General features: G+C 47.9%; 1 protein-coding gene across 9 annotated transcripts in view; it reads right to left on the reverse strand.

Annotated features, from left to right (window-relative positions):
- The window catches only part of CTBP2 (C-terminal binding protein 2), a 172782-nt gene that overhangs the window by 121217 nt on the left and 30853 nt on the right, over positions 1-20712 (reverse strand). For 7 of the 9 annotated variants that reach the window (XM_063781204.1, XM_063781203.1, XM_016919581.4 and 4 more), the window contains exon 2: positions 1343-1446. The exons of 1 other annotated variant lie outside the window; for it this stretch is intronic. The gene's annotated coding sequence lies outside the window, so the exon portion shown is untranslated. Of the gene's footprint in view, positions 1-1342; positions 1447-12982; positions 13195-20712 lie in introns of all 9 variants that reach the window. One more of the 9 variants, XM_063781205.1, reaches the window with a different exon arrangement.

Here is a 20712-nt window from a genome sequence, read left to right on the forward strand (position 1 = left end):
GGGCCCCTCTCATACACAACTCAACTCGAGCTTCACGCTCTGCTATGGCCTTTGGCCCAGCAAAGCCCTGTCAGAGCACTCCCAGGAAAGGGTTCTGAATTTCTACATCAAATTCAAGCTTAAAGGGTGGGGAGGGTCCTGGGTACCAGCCCAATCCATCTGTTCGATTCACAGATAAGGCCTCCGAGTGCCAGCAGAGGCCACTTGCTCAGTCACCAAGCTGGTAAGCAATATTTGGAGGTCTAGGTCTGGGTCAGCTACCTCAGTTTCCCCAGCTAGATCTACTTTATGGAGAAAAGGAAGGGACACACAGAGATCCCTTCCTGATCCTACAACCCACTGTGCTGCTTAGGTTCAGGCAGAGATTCAGCTTGGCCCCCTCAGGTGGTCACCCATGTGTGCCCCTGGGCTCCAAGTCTCTAACTGCCTCCAGCAACTCAGGAAGCCAGGCCTGAGGGCCTGGTCACAAACCTAAACCTCTCTGGGAACCAAAGCTAGTCCCCTCAAGGCTCTGCTAGGAGTGTGACAGGTGAGAGAGACAGGACACAATTGGCTAGCAGTTTCCCTTGCTTTTGAATGACGTTGTTACCTCATGGGGAAAACATTTTTTTTAAAAAAGCAAGATTAAAATCAATTCCATCAGAGAAGTTGCCACTTTGAGACTTTAAGAAAGATTCAGGTTTTGTGAAAAATGACTAAAGACATGCCGAAATGAAACTTAGAATCCCAAAACCCTGCTACGGGCACAGGATTGAACTCCATCCATCAATGAGTGTGGTAGGGATTGAATGCTCATCTCAGCCTGCACCCACATTCCCAATCTACTCCCCCAGAAAAATCATGGTATGTTCAAGACATCCTAGAGGCTGGTAACACTAAAAGCCTAAGCTGACTGAAGAGGTGCCAGTATCCACAAGCCGCCTTCTTCCTAAAGACATCTATCTATCACTTATGACTGACTCGGGGTGTCATGAGATGGTTTCTCTAATTCATTTTATTCTTTTTAATTAATACATCGAGAAATCCTAACACTATTTCCATTCTGACTTGAGTTTCCTTGTAGCATAATTTCCGTTGACTTATCTCTATAGCAGCAGCAGCAAAAATCACTTTACACTGAACTATATTGCTTCAGAGTTAATTACATGTATTTTTCTTTTGATAAATGAAAATACTAGATGCAATTAATTGAAAGACAATCAATATGATCCCGCGATTAGACATCCCAATGAAATAGCCAGAGGCTGCAGGCAATCCATACTCATCAACTAATTGAACACACATTGCAAAGGGGATTCTAGAAAACTGAACTTTTACCTGGAGATATTTCACAATAACTCACCAATATAAATCTGTCCACAAACTCTATAGTTCACACGATGGGCTGTCCGTCTTTTTAAGGGAATACAGCTTCATTGGTTCAAAACCATTTAAGGTGATGAAACCCTGAAAGCAAAATGAATGGAGTCAGTGAAGTTGAAGTAGATATTTTTTTTTTGTTTACATCTAGGCATCCTTTAATTGCATTTTTCCAATGCCTTCGACTCTAAGCTACCAGAGGTTATTAAATGGTTTCATTAAAAATACTATTTGTCTTGCTTTAGTCACACACCAGATCAAATTAAACAGTAGAGCACCAGAACAAATGAACCCTTTCCATCTATTTTGACACAAAGCCAAGTGTGCAAAAGCAGAAGGTGATATTGTGTCGTCACTGTGAAAATGTCATTTAGCTTTCTCTACATCTCCAAGTAGCAAGCAAAGGGACAAAAGAATCAATACCTTCAAGCAAAAAGTATTACCAACTGTTTTGAGAAATATGGAATTATAAAGTGCAAATCATGAGCCCACGGTTTATAAGTGCTATTAGCATAAATGCTGACAACTGTTAATCTACTGTAACTCTGATTAACGGTTGCAGTTGTCCATTAATAGAAGGCATTTTAACTTACTACTGAAATTGATTACTCAGTTAAGAATTCAATCCTAATGTTCAATAAAATTGCACTTTCTTGGCAAATGCAATATGAACCGAGGTGATGCATTAAACAGCACTCCCATTTATTTTACTCTACATGGAACAGAGAAGGAATACATGGTGGGACCCACATCATCCGAACTACTTCCTATGCACACACAGCTGTGAGAGAAGAGAGCAAAGTTCCTCCTGTGGCTGATGGGGAAGGCAGACAACCTGTGCAGCAGGCATGTCCAGGTGTCCTTTCTACGGCTTTTCCAGGAAGAAAAGATGGAATTTAACACTGGAGTTGCTATGTAACTGGAGAGCCCATGTATGAAGGTAGTCTTGCTCGAGCCCCACGAGAGAGGGAAGAGGCACACTCTACAGACATGAGCTGCTGCAGCCAGGCCTGACATTGCCAACCCCACCTTACAACCAAGTTTCAAATGGTTAATATACAAAAAGGCACGAACCACATTCCCAGCTGCATTTGACTTTTTTTTTTTTTTTTTTTTTTGGGAGACAGAGTCTCACTCTGTCACCCAGGCTGGAGTGCAATGGCGCGATCTCGGCTCACTGCAAGCTCCGCCTCCTGAGTTCAGGCAATTCTCCTGCCTCAGCCTCCTGAATAGCTGGGACTACAGGCGCCTGCCACCACACCTGGCTAATTTTTGTATTTTTAGTAGAGATGGGGTTTCACCACGTTGGTCAGGCTGGTCTTGAACTTCTGACCTCAAGTGATCCACTGGCCTGGGCCTCCCAAAGTGCTGGGATTACAGGCGTGAGCCACCGTGCCCAGCCAGCATTCTACCTTTTTCTTTTTTTTTTTTTTTTTTTTTTGAGACGTAGTCTCACTCTGTCACCCAGGCTGGAGTGCAATGGCGCCGTCTCGGCTCACTGCAACCTCCGCCTCCCAGGTCCAAGGGATTCTCCTGCCCCAGCCTCCCTAGCAGCTGGGATTACAGGCGCACGCCACCATGCCCGGATAACTTTTGTATTTTTAGTATAGACGAGGTTTCATCATGTTGGTCAGGCTGGTATCAAACTCCTGACCTTCTGATCTGCCTGCCTTGGCCTCCCAAAGTGCTGGGATACAGGCATGAGCCACCATGCCCAGCCAACATTCTGCTTTTTAAACCATTCAAATCTTAGGAAGCTGTAGATTCCTAAAAGAACTTCCCCTCTTTTAATGGGGCTTTTAATTAGCAATGGGGCTAATCTCCTAGGATCCAATCCCGTGACAGGCATTCTCCTGCATGATTATGTAGCAAGTCATAAAGAAGAACTGCTACACTCATGGTTTCCATTCAAAAGAAAACCATGCTCCCGTGCTGTTTCCACTGAATTCAATGAGTCCTCCGACAGCCAGCTCCTGCTCCACACCTAGAACCAAGTCACTGGCAGGAAGGATTCTGAAGAACTACTCAGGAAAAGCATGGACTCTACAGTCAAGGTTATCATGTACCCAAGGTCAAGTAGTAATTCACTCCCAACTGTACACCACGCTGTAACCCACACCTCTTAAGGAAGTAGATGGGAGACAGACATTCCAGCCTCAGAAGTGTTAGGAAGGGAGGGACAAGCATAGCTTTTCAGTAATCCCAAGCCTATAGTGACACAAGCATCTAACAGCCAAGGAACCATTTTTTTGAGGTGGCAGAGCTTGCCTGGCAAACTCCTATCCACCCTTCAAAACCCATCTCACAGGTTATCTTCTTTAACATCTTCCCTACTCTAGCTGGCAGGCTACTATATACCCTGCCCATCTCCAAGTCTCTAAAGGTTAAACGCCTTTTACTTAATCACATTTTATTTATCTTTGAAACACAGTAGGGAATCAAATATTTAATTAACTGCACAACAGAATTTATACTCCTGATTAGTGTTGCTTGTCTTCGTATGTCACAGGCTTTCTCCTTCCATTTTCAATGGTTTACACAGAATTTCCAAAAATATAAAGGGATTGTATCTATTTTCAGGAAGTAGTCCCTTTTGGAAAGGAAGGAGGGAAGGAAAAGGAACTGGGGAGGTGCACCTTAGCAATGACTATAACATTACTTGTTTTTGAACAATGTCTGAAGACAAACGTAGCAACATGTTAACATCTACCTAATCTTGGTGGTGGGTACAGGTTCTATGTTGAGATATTTCATAGTAAAATTAAGTAGGAAATAGACAAGTCTGCCTTGTAGAAGGCTTCACAGAGGAGGTGACATTTCATGGAATTTCAAGCCAGGAGTTCAAGCAACTGTGCTGCCTGTCCCAGTGAACGACGACAGCTTATTTAGTGGAATAAGAATGTTAAAAGGCTTGGAAGACTGTCAGAATTTTAAAGCAAGTGCCCGTTGTTACTTGAAGGTCAAAAGAAGTACTTAAAAAAGACTGGAGCTACAGAAAAGCTAAAGATTCAAAAATACTTGTTTCAGCAGATACTTGCTGACAGTGCGGCGTGGACTAGTGCCCCGAGGATTCACCAGGGGATATTTTCTTGGCAGGATTTCTCTAAGAACTTCCAGGAGTATACAACGAGACGCAGAAATGACTTAGCCGATTAAAATCACCACTGCTTCTGAACCAGCAACCGCAGGAGCTAAAGTGGCCTCGGCGTGTAACTGCCGGTCAGCATGCCCACCCCCTCCAAGTTCACGGCTGCTTTGGGCCAGACAGGGGTCCTATTTTTGGCCTGTACCATCAACCTGCGTGAACTTATTAAACATCCCGCGGCAAATGTGATCTGCCTACAGCTGATGACAGGGGGGTGTGTACTCTCACACATCCCAGAAGAGAACCGCGGCACCCAGAGATGGATTTGGGGGTGGGAGTCCCAACCAGACTGTGGTCAGCTAGTTCCTGCACCTTCCACATATAGGAAACTCACAACTAAGGCTGCAGTACCTAGACGGGACCCCCTACCCCGCCGCCACTGCTTGGGTATTTTGTTCTTATACTAAGTCAGGCATACAAAAATTACGTTTTAGGTCTGTAGTGAATAAATCCTTTTCTTAGAAACTAAATGAGACTAGAACCTTTAGAAGCCTTCAATGAGCCCTAAAAAGGTCTTGATGGGGGCGTCTGAGAAACTCTGGTGTGGCTCCTTCCAGGAGGACTGGGCCTGCCTTCACTTGAACTCATAGCGTTCTTTCAGAACAGCTTCTGTACTCTGCATGGCATGGAAGGGGTGCCCACCCACGCACCCAAATGCAGAGATAACAGAGGTCAGGCGAACAGCTCAACCTGGCCTGGCCCCCCCATGCCACCTGCTGTGAGTAGCATTCATCTAACCAAGTGCCCGCTTACCTACGCTTTCTCTGCAGGAGGGATTTCTAGTGATATTTCTGCCATCTGAAGCTCACATGTGCCAGCTCTCGTTAGGACTTGAGGCTTTCTGCTTGAACTCACATTTTGGCTGTCTAGGCTCCTCCTACTACTGTCCCGCCGTGGATGGCGAGGGATTCATCACCCCTGCTTCAAGGTAGGGCACCTCCTGCTGCCTCCTCTTGAGGCTGGCCCTGCGGCTGGGTCACACCAGCCAGGGAGCAGAACTTCAGCTCAGCGTGGGCATGTATTAGGGGAGAAAGACTGATCCTAAAGGGGCCCTTGCACCCTGGAAAGCCTTATCTGAAACTGACTCATGATTTCCACAGGTCTGGCTGAACGGAGCACCACTGCGCGCTGTGTTCCTCACACTCCAGGAAGCACCGTTCACGTTTACTGCTAAAAAGAGAAAACTGGAATGTGTCCACAAAACCATCCCTTAGGCGATCAAAAGTTTCCCACAGGTAATGGACTCTGGAAAGGGACAAGGGAAAGAACAAGGAGTTAGCAAGAATTAATCCCAAGTTCCCCAGGCCAGCATCGGTGGCTGAGAAGTAGTATCCTGCCTGTGATTTGGAGGTAACAGCATCTACCTTCACAGGTAGTCAGGCCCTTTGAAAGAGAGAACCCATGGAAGGTTCGTCCCAAGGCCTGCATACAGCAAGCACTCAATAACTGCGTGTCATCATCAGACTCCAGACATGTCTCCAGGCTGAGGCCGTTATCCACCTCTTCTAAGAAACTCATCTCTGCCTAACTCGTGAGATAAACAGTTGACATTCAGCACAAGAATCCAATAGTCCTAATCAGGTCATTGATGGTTAATGGTTAGGCACCCCAAGCGTTCCCCTCCCTTGAAAGGTGGCCTCACTGCCATCCTGTGGTGTGGCTGTGCTCAGAAAAGAGGGATTGCGTAAAGAACCATCCAGAATTCTGCACTTCTGCCCCAAGCACAGGGCATGGTAGCAGGTCAGAGTAGTCTACAGTCTTTGCCCCCTATACTCCACACCCCTGCCCACTACAAACATCCAGGCTTCCTCAGAGACCTCTCTGGACTCGATGCAACACCAACTATGACCTCAAACTCCTGGATCCCTCCAACAGGGATTTCCTGAGCACCTACTCAGTGCCAGGACTGTGCCAAGCCCCAGAGGCACAGGAGCAAAACAGAAACCTGGTCCCTGCCCCAGGGACTCAGGAGGGGCCACCGACTCCAGGCCTGAACCCAGCACTCAGCCCCCACCCCACTGTTGCCCAAACCACGGAGTGACTGTGCCAGCAAGGTCCCAAGCAAACTCTGGGGCCAAGGCCTGTACCCACGCCTCATGTAGGGACGGGTAGTGTGCAGGTCACAGTGCCCCACGGCTGGCCTGGGGTTTCTGGAAGCACGGCGTCTGTTAGGACGAGTGAACGCCCTCTGCCTCACAGACAGTCCCTCGGCACCCATGCTGACAGCCTTCTCAAAATGGGCCCGTCACATGGTTACTCCAGGAAATGTCTCACCCTTCTCCCCACACTCTGCCCCCTCCTCCCAACACTCTGGCCCCCTTCAGAAGGGGTGACTTACCATTGGGCTGCTAAAAGTGGGACCCACAGAAGCCGAGCTGTATCAGAAGCCGAGCTAAAGCCACAGCCCTGGGGATCATGCCCATCCCTCGGAGGCATCCAGACACAGCTCAGATACCCCAGGGCAAGCCCCCTCTCCTAGCCTGACACTCCCTAGAGCACCACAGCACTGCCTCGGGGTATCAGTCAGTATGTGGGAAGGGGAGGACTCTCAATGGTAGGACCACAATGAAGACATGTAGCTGTTTCCCAGTCCCTGAGCGGATGGCATGGAAAGTGGTGCCAGGGGCTTTCCCCACACATCCCATAGCAGATCCTCCCAACGATTTCAAGTTCAAGGGCAGCGGTCAAGGAAAAGCCTCGGGCAAAAGTTCATCAAGAAGCCAAATGCTCTGCCCCAAAACTGACCTGCCTACAAGCAGCATGAGGCAGGATGGTGGCCCTTGACTCGAGGCCATGAGAAGCAGCCCAGAGGACCCATGGGTTCCCTGAATGACCAGGGACAGGCACTCAGCTGCCCGCCTCCTTTCCTGCGTACCACAGTGGCTCCTGGTTCACACACCCCCAGCCACCCTCAGTGGGGTCTCTGGCCACCTGTGTGTGAACACGGGCCACACCTGTGCTCTCCCACAAGGCGACATCCCGCTCCCTGGCCTTCCCAACCCTCCTCTGCCCCGACTCTCTTCAGGTTGCAGTGAGGATGCGCAGTACAACGAACTGTAACGGGGGCAGTGGCGGATGGCACTGGGGTGGCCGCCAGCTGGCTCTGCAGGAAGAGGTCATGTGCAGTCCTGGGGGCTGCTGGGGGTAAAGACAGGCATCCCTGAGCAAACGGCAGTGGGAGGTGCCACCTCTCCTCACTTCTCAACTCTGCCACCGAGCGCCACACAGTGGGGTACACGTGTGACCCATGCCCTCTAACAAGGACTTCAGGCTGCTACCATGACAGCACAGCCCAACGTTGCCTGGGACGGCACCCCCCAACCCCACCATATTAATTACGCGCCTGGCCAGCCTTTAAGGACAAACCCACCCTGAGAAAGGCCAAGCTCACTGGGCATGAAGCAGTGTGGAGTCCAAGTTTGGTTGGCACATGGGGAAAAGAAATACAATAAAATGACAATGTCTACCAAAGGGCTGAGTGTCAGATACACACTGGACAGGAATGAACAGGGTGTACCCGAGAGGTTGTCACTTTAGCATTGCTGGATTATTCCTTCCCGAGATTCAATTCCACCAACTATTGCCTAGTAATAAATAAACCATATTAATTAGCTTGGAAACAATTATCCTTTATTCAGGGAAGGAAAAAACAACAACCCCGAAAGCTAATTCTTTCCATGTCCCTATACAGCCACGTTGGCACAGAGGCACTTCAGGTGAAATCAACACTTCATTATGACCCCCTGATGCCCAAGAGTCTCAACTCTGAGAAGAAAAACGCCCTCTAGGCAGAAACTTTACATACACAGTCTTTGTCAGAGAGTGTTTATGGAAATTTTACAATATTAAATATATTCAGCTGGTTTTAAGTTTTAAGAATGTAAAAAGGCCCAACAGCCAAGATTTTAGAACTCGTCTTCCAATAGAAGGCCAACCAGTGGAAAACTGGAAGGGAAGTCTTGGAATCCTGCCACTTTTTAAAGAAAAATAAAATAGGATATGTTTCCAGTGTTGTCTCAGATGTAGTCAATTAATGTGACCATTCCCCTGCTCTTTCAGCTTTCGGCTTTTCTAGATGACAGGGCCAACAGACTTGAGACGAGCTGGGTGACAAGGAGGAACTTGAAGCCCTTGCGGCATTAGCTAGGCTTCTAGAAGTGCCCCATCCGAAGTGGCTCCAGGACGGAGAAATAAACAAGGGCGTGAGATGGGAGAATGCCAGATGGGAGTCCTGGCAACAACTGGAGAAAGGAACAAGGAACAAATTGATAAACGGGTGCTGCTGATCGGGGCTGCCATGGGCCAAGTTTTGAAAGGGGGGGAAAAAAGTGGATCCACGAGCAAGCAGCCCACACAACGACGTCATTTTGTGAATTCAAGCTGCATTCCCACACCCAAAGCTGCCCGTGGGCCATGGAAGCAGAGGCAGCCGGTGTGAGCAACTGGACCTGAGGCTCATGGGGCCTGGCTGCACCCCCACACACCTGTACCTGAGTGGGGCACGACAGTCCTACTTACAGACAAGCCAGGAAATCACCTGAACTTGAAAGAGACCAGTGCAGTGGAGGCGGTGGGGGGTGGGAGGGGGGGATGGGGAACGCTTAAAATCAGCCTGGCTCAGAGGGAAGCCTGGCCCTGAGGTCCCCACAAAGGCGCGCAGCTCCGAAAGACAAGTAGAAAACACATCCCAACTCAGAAGCACTTGAAGGTATCCGTCTCTAGTCTTCCATGGTTCCACACTGTAAGTGGACAAGGCGGCTGCTGGTGGAGGTGCACACACCCCTGTGAGATGGTCAGGAACCTGCCAGAAGGAGCGGACATAGGAGACGGCTCACTCCAACTGGTGGCCACTACTAACCAGCTGGGGCATCCTGGTGTCAGGCTCCGGTCTTGCTTTCTCCCTGATAGGGTGACCGAGAGGGGTTTTCTGAGCTCCTTTCCACAGGGTACCCCAAGGACACCTGATCTAACAAGGGCCAGACTATATATTTACTATAGGCCCTACACAGGGCCAGAAGGTGAGCAGAGGGGTCTTCAGACATTCAGAGCACACACCCATACCACAGCGAGAGATGGAACCTCTAAAGCTGGCAGGTTTTAATGCAAGATCCCCTGACCAAAAGCAGGATGCTGGCTGCTCTGAGGAGTCAGCGAGGGTGTGACCCCGCCCTCCCACTGCGGTGGAAGGAGTGGGCATCTTTTCTGTAAACTTGAGATTCCATGCCCCACTCCACTCTCCCCCTAGGGAATCCTTAGAAAAGTGGTCAAGATGTACCAGACCATGCTGGAAACCAGAGTAGGATAAATTTTCTCCTGATAGAGCTGTACAGGGATATGTCAGACACTATCCATCTCAACAATTATGTATTTACTAAAAGTATTTCAAAATACTTCAAAGACATAGGAAAAATACTTATAGGTCAAATGGAAAATAAACTATGAAACATGTATTCAAATCTCACTTATATTTTAAAACATTCTTCAGTGAATCTCATTTTTAGTATATACGTATATGCATAAGAGACAGAATAGATCCAAAGTGTTATTCTCCATGCTAAGATTAAAAAGGATTTTTAAAATGTGTAACATAACTATCATTTACTTATTTCTTATACTTTCCTGTATTTTTCTATTTTCTGCAAAGAGCATGATTTCCTATAATATGGAAAAATGTGAGCTGTGAGCTCCTGTCAGGAGGGCTCTGAAGCTGGGGTGCAGAAAGTGAGCTGCTGCCTGGGCTGCTTTGCCTTGCAGGCTTCCGGGCCACACCAACATTGTAAAGTGGCCCCATTTAGGATGTAAGTCCCTGCGTGGCTGCTGTACTAAAAGGTGGGTTTTGAAAAAAGCCAAGTGTCCCTCCACCCTCATGCAAGTTCAATACAGAAAAGGATGTTCTCTTGGGGATTTCAATGCAGATGTCTCAATTCCAACAGCCAATCAACCTGGGAGAGAATTGGTGAGCTGGAGAGACACAGCGAGAATCCCTTGCCCCAGCAAGGATCTAGGACCCCGACTGATGCCGGGAAAGAGGCACAGCCAAAGCCTTGTCAGGGCTCAGCCAAAGGAGACTTCCCAGTGGGCTCCAGCCAAGTCCTTGACCACAGATTAGACTCCAGCAGGATGAGCAGGAAGTGGCATTTAAAAACAAATGACGTGAGAACCAAATGGCTCAAAGTCCACAGTCCCTGAAAAGTCCCAGCTTTACATATCAACACCATTTCTTTTTTTCTTTTTTGAGATGGAGTCTCACCCTGTTGCCCAGGTTGGAGTGCAGTGGTGCAATCTCGGCTTACTGCAACTTGCACCTCCCAGGTTCAAGTGATTCTCTTGCCTCAGCCTCCTGAGTAGCTGGGATTATAGGCATGCACCACCACGCCCAGCTAATTTTTCTATTTTCTGCAGAGACAGGGTTTCGCCACGTTGGCCAGGCTGGTCTCAAACTCCTGAACTCAGGTGATCTGCCCGCCTTGGCCTCCCAATGTTCTGGGATTACAGTTGTGAGCCACCGGCCAACAACATTTCTTTAGAGAAAGGGTCTCACTCTGTCACTCAGGCTGGAGTGCAGTGGCATGATCATAGTTCACTACAGCCTCTACCTCTCGGGCTCAAGTATTCTTCTGGGCTCAGCCTCCTGTACAGGCACGGGCCCCCAAGCCCAGCTAATTGCCCTGCCCATGTCAACACTATTGATCAATGGACTACATGTGCAATACTGACTGGGAAAGTGAAGTTAGTAAAATTAAGGTGGCCAGATATCGGTTCCTTGACCCTGACTCTCTCACATTGCCTTCCCCTGACAATGACCTCACCCTCAACCCTTTATCTATTGCAAAAGGCATTACATAAATGGGCTGCCTGTTCTATAACCGGTTTAGATGGGCAGATCCATGAGAGCAGAGACAGAATCCAAGTTTTATCCTGCAAAGCTCAGAGACCAACCAAATGGTAAGAAGCCCTTGGGTGAGGCTGTGAGTCACCCCAGGAGAGTGTTCTCTCCCTCTGCTTTCTCTTCCTCCCCCAGGAGCCCAGATGTGGTCACCTGTACCTCCCTCATGGGGCCACAGCGGGAAGCACAGGCAATACCAATGCACAGCGCTCAGCATGGCGCCTGGCACGCCAGAGGCACCCAAGCGTTAGCTGTATCATATACCAAATGCTTTACTCACACGGCTTGGTGAATTCGAGAATCCACAGTCCTGGAAAGAAAAGAGGCCTGAAGGAAACCGGGTTCTATTTAATTTTAAACTGAATTATGAACCCAAACCTCAAGGTTGGGGGAGATTTCAATTGAAAATGAAGAGTATCCTTGCTGTGGAATGGAGCAGCAGCTAAACCCACCATGTACAAGCTACTCACTTTTCAGACGCTGTACTTTAAAAAATCCATTTCAAGGCTATGTATGTCACAGAAAATAGCATATGAAGAAACTCTGCAAACACAGCCATGAAGGAAGCACCCAAAGACAGAACTGAATTCCTGGGTCCAAAATATATTCCCTCTAGAAGCAACTCATTCTATTTTTAAGAATTAATCACAGTGCTAAATGAATACAACAACATCTAGAAATGGGGAAAAAGGCCTGGGTCCCCCAGACCATCAGCAACAAACTCCTTTCCACTTTGCACCACACCACGCTGTCACCCAGGCTCAAGAAACACATCACGGAGGTGAAACCTCCCAAACAGCAGCCCCTTCACATTCAACCAAAGTGAGTTCCAACCACCCAACTCTGATGGTCCTTGATGCAGGTGCCGCAGCCTCTTACCAGGGGAATCTGGGATGGGAGAGAAAAGCCCAACTCCAGACCAACCTGCGGCCCACCCTAACCCAGGCCTGTGAACCAAGCGACCTTCCAGTCCTGGCTCCCCAAAAAGCAAAGGGCACTTGCCTACAATCAGCAGCAGGGCTGGCTTTAGTCTTGATTCAGGAAAAAAATAACTGCAGAGCCCCTAAAGGACATAGAAATATTATCTATTGATGCATGTACATCAAGTCACTAACACTGGGAATCCTGAACTAACTTACACACGTATGTAACTACTCAGCCGCATTTCTGCAGTTTGGAAAGAATGGACAACCTTTTAGGGTAGCAATTCACAAATGCTGTTCTCACATGATGAACATATAAATACACACAAGTATGTATGTTCAAAATGCAGGGCAAGCGTGCTTTCTGAATGAACAACTCAACATTTTCACTGTGAGATTAGATTCTTGGGACTTGTAATTTTACAGTTTTCACTGAAGCATGCCAAAGCCACATAGGTGCAACAGGCCTTCCTCCTAAAGAAACCATGCCAGCACAGCCCTCACTTGCCTGGTGCACCGGGCCTGCACCACACGTATTATTATTCTGAGAGCATGAGCGCCAAGAAAGAAAACCGAGACTCAAAAGCCCTTTATCCCAAGGGCTGTTTCTTCATGTTTCAGTCAATGTACACTGTGCAAACACATGCAACACAGATGAACAAAACTCACAAGGTGAAGGGGGTTCTTCTGCTCTTTCCAAAATCAGCCAAGCCAACTGGTACAAAAGTCACTCCCAATACGACCCCATGGACATCTGCTGAGACGGGACGAGGTAAGAGGGGGCTGTCGACATGACCAGCTCTACTTGTCACCAAGCAAGGGTCCTGTCACTCTCGGGTTTCCATGATGGATTTCCTCTTCCGCAGTGTTCTGGTCTAAGGCTGGGTCAAAAATCTTCCAGTCAATACACAGAAACCAACCAGCCATACATACAACAACTCGAATGAATCTCAAAGGGAATTAAGCCAAGTGAAAAATCCCAATCCCCAAAGGCGGCAATGCTGTAGGGTTCCATTTATATAACACTCTTAAATGACACTGGAGAGATGGTGAACGGATTAGTGGTTGCCAGGCTTAGAGACCAGGAAGTAGGTAGGACACGCCAACTCCAGAACTTTCTTTGAGCAAACTGGGTCTTAGAAGCTGGTCAGTTGTGTCTACCCATGTGTGTCGACCATGTGCTTCAGCTGGGGACCGTCCTGGCCACCTCAAGTGGATATGACTATAAAAGGGCAACAGGGGGGATTCTTGGGCTGGTACAAATAGAGACCTACCCGTGCTAAAATTGCACAGAACTAAATACACAGCCAAATGAGTGCATGTTACAGTAGGGATTTCTGAATAGTATCCATGGATTCTATCCATGTCAATTTCTCCGCTGTGTTGCTGTTACCAGAACTCTGCACAATGTTACAACTGGAGGGCACCAGGGAAGGGGTTTAAGGGATCTCCTGTATTACCTTCCCCTACCCTGTGAATTCATTCTGTATGTGAATCTGCAATTCCTTCAAAATAAGTTTAATTTTTAAAATAACAGATTTGTCATTTTTTGGTTTATGTGGTTTAGCTCATGCTGGCCACTAAGTAGGGCAATTCCTTTCTTTAGGGGATCAGCGCTTACAAGGAGGGGCCATGAGGAGCTGGCCCTGTTGACACTGCTTACGCACTCAACTGGGATCTGTGTCCTCCGGCTCCCCAGGGGCCCCGGGGTGCATCCTGTCTCTCGAGAAGCCAGAGCTCACAATTCCTGAACCCTGACCATCTCTCACCGGAGCTGGCAGAGATGCTCGTGCTACGTCAATTCTTTCCTGGGAGCGGGCATGACTGACTCATTGTTCTCTCCCAGGTGCTGCCAGCTGCCCAGGCCTCCCAGGGCCACACCCAACAGAGGGCGCGTTCCCTGACAGAGCAGCCCTGGAGGACAGACCAGAAGAGAAAACCAGCCCCCGGGGCAGCTCTGTGCTGGGCAAGTGCCACTCTGGTGGGTAACAACTTCAGGACTCCCTGACCCAGTCTGGCTAAATCGAAACTACAGAGCAGGCTGGAACAGGCCAAGACTGTCCCCAGCTGACACACACAGTTGTACGCTGGGCTGGCCGGCTTCCAACACCCAGCTTGCTCAAAGAAAGTTCTAGAGCTGGAGTGTGCTAGCAGATAGCCAGGGTCAGGGGAGACCCAGAGCTACGCCCCTGCTTCTCGAGCCTGGGGACCCTGCTGGTGCCCTCAAACGCCACACCAGCCTTTTGTATCACCCGAAAGGTCTTTGTGGCACTCTGTGTCTTTTCCCGGGCCTCCCCTGCTGCCTCCCTTTTAAGGAGAGCTGGCATACTCGACGCTAGCACTCCCGGTAACTCCCTGCTGATTCAAAGAATCCAAAAGAAAATTGCAGGAGCGTCTCTGCTGTTTCCGCCTTTATTATCTTCAAGGTTCCACTTTTTTCAATTCATTCGACGGTTTATCTTTACTATCTGTCAGCAACAATAATAAAAGTACCTCCATCTCCCAAAATGTGCCACTAGGTACATGTGTATAGATAAAAAATATACAGATTTTAATAATACTGTTTTTTGAAATTCTATAAACCCTTAAATAGTCATTTACCAAAAAAGCTGAATCACTTTCAAATCATCAACATTGCTTAGCTTTAAAGCTGCTTAAAACACACACAAACCAGTGACTCTTCCACACAAACAAAAATTATATTCTATATACATTAAATATATAATTTGATTAAACATATTTATGTCTTTGTGATGACATTTAAAATAGAAGTAATCATTTTCTTTTTTAAAACAAAAACTCTTTCAATTATAATTCAAAGCTGTCAAACCAATCTTCTGCTACAGATCTTTTAAATGTCACATACCTTCAAAAGGGGATGGCAGTTTCCTTTTAAATATGCAATTCCAAACAGTGCCTTCTGAATCAAGAATGTATTAAAATACACCGCTGGCATTTATCTCGATGAAGTATCGCCCTCTGCCCCCTCCCTCCTGATAGATATGTACAGACGCACGGCACTCAGATGTGTTTCTCCCCAGTGTAACTTGGGAGCGGTTGGTGCCACTGCCACTGGCTGTAGCCACAGGGCTCAACACCAAGTCACACTCCTAACACCTTAAGGGGACAGAGGTATCCTCTCATGATTCTTCCAGTTTTCTTCCCAGATGGCTTGCTGAACTCTGTGTAACCCAATTTTGGCGTAGCATCAACAGCCCAATTGTAAGACAGCGTTAATCACATGCAAAAAAACCTCCAAACTCATTCTCATAAGTCAATGACCTACATATTCAATTGCTTATTTGCCATCCGAGTAGCAAACACCATGCTATATTTAAACACAGAGCTTAGATATATCTTTCTTCTAAAATGCTCAGAGAGACACATAAGCCTTATATTTCAGCCCTCTTCTCAACTTTAGGAAAGCAAACCTTGTCAATATCCGGTGTTTGGGAATCTCTGAAGACAACAGTCTGGTCTATTCTGCCATTGTCTTAGTAAGGAGGTACTAAGCATCATTTTCATAAGAAGCAAACATCCCCGCTGGAACTTAAGTCAATTGAAGCTTGCCTTCTTAGCACCTGACAAATAGTGCTCAGATAATGGCTCCGAGTGAGTTAAGCATGGGTCATATGCATGTCACATACTCACTGTCCAAAAACCAGTCAACAGTGATAGAGTGAATGGGACACTCAGTGTCCAAAAACCAGTCAGCAGAGTGACCAGAGTGATCAGAGTGATGGGGACGCGAATGTTTCCTAACTGCTGTACCTCGGTAGCAGAGACGACATCCAGCAGAGATGACAGCAAAAACAGCAGAAAGCTCTTGAGATCTGGGCTAAGAAAGGGAGCCATAGCTCAGGGGCTGTCCCTCTGCCAGCCTCTTGGTATTTCACTCAAATCAGAAGAAGTGTAAACAAGTCGGTCCCCGGATCCCCAACCAACGTTTGTTTGAGGGTGATGCTAAGAACATCTGAAGAAGTGTCAGGGCTGAGCATTCGAGAAACCAAATAGATGACATGCCTAACCCAGTCTCAAGCCAAAGCCAGTGCCGTCCACCTAAGAAGCAGGAGTGGACTGAGGTTGCAGGAGGGCAAGGAGGAGCCCAGGGCTCTGGCCTGTACCACTAGACCGCAGTGCAGCGGTGGCCTGGGAGGGGCCCGCTGGACACACTTCGCAATGGGTCAGTTCAGCTGCTGGTGCTTTCCTGCCTTGTCCAACTATGTGACCTCAGGCAAGTCACTTAGCCTCTCAGAAGCTCACGTGGCAGGGTCGAGAGGAATGCTACCTAGCAAGACGCTGTGATTCTCGGTAACTTAAGTTCTAATTCCACTTAAAAATAGGCAGTCATGAAACTTAACGACCAAAGCCAAACTCAAAAGTCACTGGGACTTAAAAGACATCAAGAGTGTTGGGGTGAAAAAAACAAGAGTTAAGGGGCTTCCCTCTTTGGGTTCAGGCTAGAATTCTCTTCCTTGGGTGCTGAACTCCGTTCCTAGCGTATGGATAGGAAGCACCAGAAAATGCCATCCGCAAGGCCAGGCCCCACAAACTGACGTGCGGTACAGCTGAGGATGGGGATGGCAAAGGCAGAAAGCCACAGATGAACCGAAATATATGGCAGGGCCAGGCCCGTCAATCAGGACAAGCCACGTACTTGTTCCTTCCCTGTTAGGGCAGATGTGCTCGCACCTCCCGGCCTCGGCCCCAGAGAAGCTACTGTCTGCTCCCCTAGGCGCCAACATTCCTTATTTGATCCTTGCCATCAAGCTTTTATTCTGGTCACCACCCCCCGCTATATAGACACACATATACATATCTATAGCTATTTCCACATTTCCACACCACATTCACATCTTCCACATACACACACATCCAAAAGAGCTGTGTGCACTTCTGATGATGGTCAAAGCCAGTAGCCCATTCTCAGCTGCCATCTATCTTGCCTGCTGCACCACACACGTGCATACACACACACATTCTCTCTCTCTCTCTCTCTACTCTACTCTTTCCATCCCAATACTGCATCAACTGTGAACAAGCCAGGTACTATTAAGTAAGGAAGGCTGGAAATTAAATGAGACATAACTTTGTCCTCAAGGAGTTCAAACAAGAAACAGCCGAGTGTTACACGAAGTAGGCACGGACGAAGGAGGGATGGCAACTCTGCCTCAGCCCCATGCACATGCTCTCAAATCAAAGGCACTCCAGAGGCTCCTTACCACCTGCCTTCTAGATACTTCTGTCCAACTGCATGTTCCATCAACCCCTCCAACTCGGCTCACCCGCAACCACTGACATCACTGCCTCATCCCTTGCAGTGCTCATCAACAACCCAAACAAGCCCAATCCTGCCCTGATCTCACGTCTGTGTCACTGGACCAACAGGCCTGCCTCAACCACTGTCCACCTGCACATCTGAGAGGCTGGCAGGTCACCGGGGCTAGCCGTGCATGTCAGTTCCTGGGAAGAAAGTAGAATGTGAATCATCTTCTCTCAAACGCCTATCAAAAGCCCAGCTGAGATCAATAATTTTTTGGGAGAATAGACCTGTACCAATTGGCTCGGTGTTTGGTGAGGTATTGTAAATTTGATCCAAAATCAAAGGGCATCCCTAGAAGGACCCGCGTGGAATGGCCCCCTCTAAACATCCCTCCATGTTGTAATTCTGACTCTTTCCAGCAATCTCAAGCACAAGAAGCAGTTGTGGGAACCCAGGCCTGGCATCTGTTGGCAGCCCATGGTTGGTGGTAGAGCACTTTACAGCCATCACTATGCCCTATACGCAGCTCCCTGTGGCAAGCCGTTTCCTTGAAGGACACATGTCGTCCCTCCCTAAACTCAGAGACAGCTGCCCAACTTATCTGTTACAGCAACTGTCGTGAAATTTTTGGTTGCTGTATTTGCATTTTAAAATCAATTTTGGCCCTCCCCCAATCTCAACCCCTATTACGGCATCCTATTGAGTCCTCAAAGAACTTTCTTGAAAGAGGTAGGATATAAATACATAAAATGGAATCCACTTAAGAGAACATTCTAGTAACCCTATAAAACACGCTTCTAAAAGTAATGACCCCAGAGACTTGGAAGAGCTGGCTGCAGCTTCCTGAGGCCCATGAGGCTAGCACACCCAGATGCCGGGTTCTGGGGTGGCCCAGCTCATGGTGAGGCTGCTCTGGGAGCAGCTGTCTAGAACACCTACTTAGCCAAGTGTCCATCCTCACACGGAAGCAAACTAGGACAGCATGTGCTACCATGTGACCATGAGTAGGCTCCAAAAGTCCACTTCTGTCAGTCATGAATGCAAAACAGTGGGCACAGATGTCAGAAAGAACCAGGAATACACCAGGTACCAAAGGCCACGACCTTCATTCTTGACTTACTAGCCTGGAGCTTCATCAGAGAGCATGGTATTTTGGGGACAAGAGGAAGCAGGGGAAGGGAGAGACATTGGGAGGCGGGGGGAAGGAATGAAGGAACAAGAATTGTTCAGAATAGCCAGGAAAAGCAAGAGAAACAGGCCCCACCCTAATATAGAGGACACAGCTACATCTTCCAGAGCATGTGAACTCCACAGCCCACGCCCAGCAAAGCCAACAGTGCAGACCCCTGCCCCCAACCTGCTAGTAGGGAGGTGGGGGTCAAGGGAGAGGAGGGGGCCTTACCCACTCACCCTCCCATCCCACTCCACCACCCAAGCAGAAAGCCAACATTCTGTAGGGTGGTTTAAAAAATAGCTGACTTCCATACATGATTGGTGGAAGCATAAAATGTTATAACCACTTTGTAAGACTAAACATACACCTACTCCATGACCCAGCAATTCCATTTCTAGGAACTTACCCAAGAGAAATGAAATCATATGTCCACAAAAAGACATGCATGAGAATGGTTCATAGCTACTTGCTCAGAATAGCGAAAAGCTGGAAACAGCCCAAGTGTCCATTAATGGGTGAGCGGGTAAAGAAACTGCGGTCGAGTCATTCAGTGGAATACTACTCAGAAGTAAAAAGGAACAAGAGAATAATCTGGCCCAAAATGTCTTAAAAATCTCAAATACATCATGTGTGTGGCATGAAAAAAGCTTCATGCAAAAAGGTACGTGTCATAATATACATACATATTAAATTGTATGTATACATGTATATGCTGTGTATAATGTACATACATGTATTATGTAGTATTACATGAAATTCTAGAACAGGCAAAACTACCTCTGTTGAAGGAAAAGAAACCAAAACAGTGGTGGCCTGAGATGATCAGGGAGGTGAGGGTGGGGACAGCCTGGCAGGGCCCCAAGGGGACTTTCTGGAGTGACTGTAGCTCTTGGTAGGGCTTTGGGGGGTACGCAGGTATGTGCGTGTGTTAGAACTAACCAAATGGCACACTTAAGGTCATGCATTTCATTTGACCTCATGCCCCTTCCCCACCAATCCCCACTTCCCTCCCAACACTTCCTCTAAGTTTTACCTCAAAGAAAAAACAGAAAGAACCACAAACAGGTTGACCTTAGGTCATGAGACCCGTGCTCCAGGTGAAGATCTGAAATTCAGCCAAGAAATGTGGTCAAACAGAAGATGACCAAGGCTAGGGGCACAGTGTGTCCTGCCGAACCCGGGGGTGGTGTGCACGTTCATCGTAAATGATCAGACCCACCTGTCCGGTTTTCCTAACAAGAGACTGAAAACAATACCAAGACAACCTTCCAAAGGAGACTCCAAAACCTCAGCTGGGAACATTTTATTCAGAGCGATTCACGGGAGGCCTGTCTCTGGAAGGAGGAGCACAGAAACACCTGTGAGGACCAAGGCCCTGGAGGCACAGGGAGAATAACTACTCCAAGTCCAAGTCTGCAAACAGCACACGACAGAGCAGCAACCTCTGCCTGTGAGCTCAAGGAGGTCCAGGACACGGTCAGGGTTGTTTGTGCTAACGCAGGCTGATGAAACAGAGGACCCTGCACCGAAAAGGGCCCTCTGGGAAGAAAACCCCAGGACAATGACATGTGCAACATGCTGGCTGTACAGGGCTTGGAAGCAGGGCAAAGAACCCCCAGGTTTAGCCCACAGCATTTCTCTTTTTTTTTTTTTTTTCTTCTTTTGAGACAGAGTTTCACTCTTGTTGCCCAGGCAGGAGTGTAATGGCATGATCTCGGCTCACTGCAACCTCTGCCTCCCAGGTTCAAGTGATTCTCCTGCCTCAGTCTCCCAAGTAGCTGGGATTACAGACGCACACCACCATGCCCAGCTAATTTTTGTATTTTTAGTAGAGACGGGGTTTCATCATATTGGTCAGGCTGGTCTCGAACTCCTGACCTCAGGTGATCCACCCACCTCTGCCACCCAAAAATGCAGGGATTACAGGTGTGAGCCACCATGCCTGGCCAGCCCACAGGACTT

The sequence above is a fragment of the Pan troglodytes genome, chromosome 8 (genome assembly GCF_028858775.2).
Source record: "Pan troglodytes isolate AG18354 chromosome 8, NHGRI_mPanTro3-v2.0_pri, whole genome shotgun sequence".
NCBI classification, from domain to species: Eukaryota; Metazoa; Chordata; class Mammalia; order Primates; family Hominidae; genus Pan; species Pan troglodytes.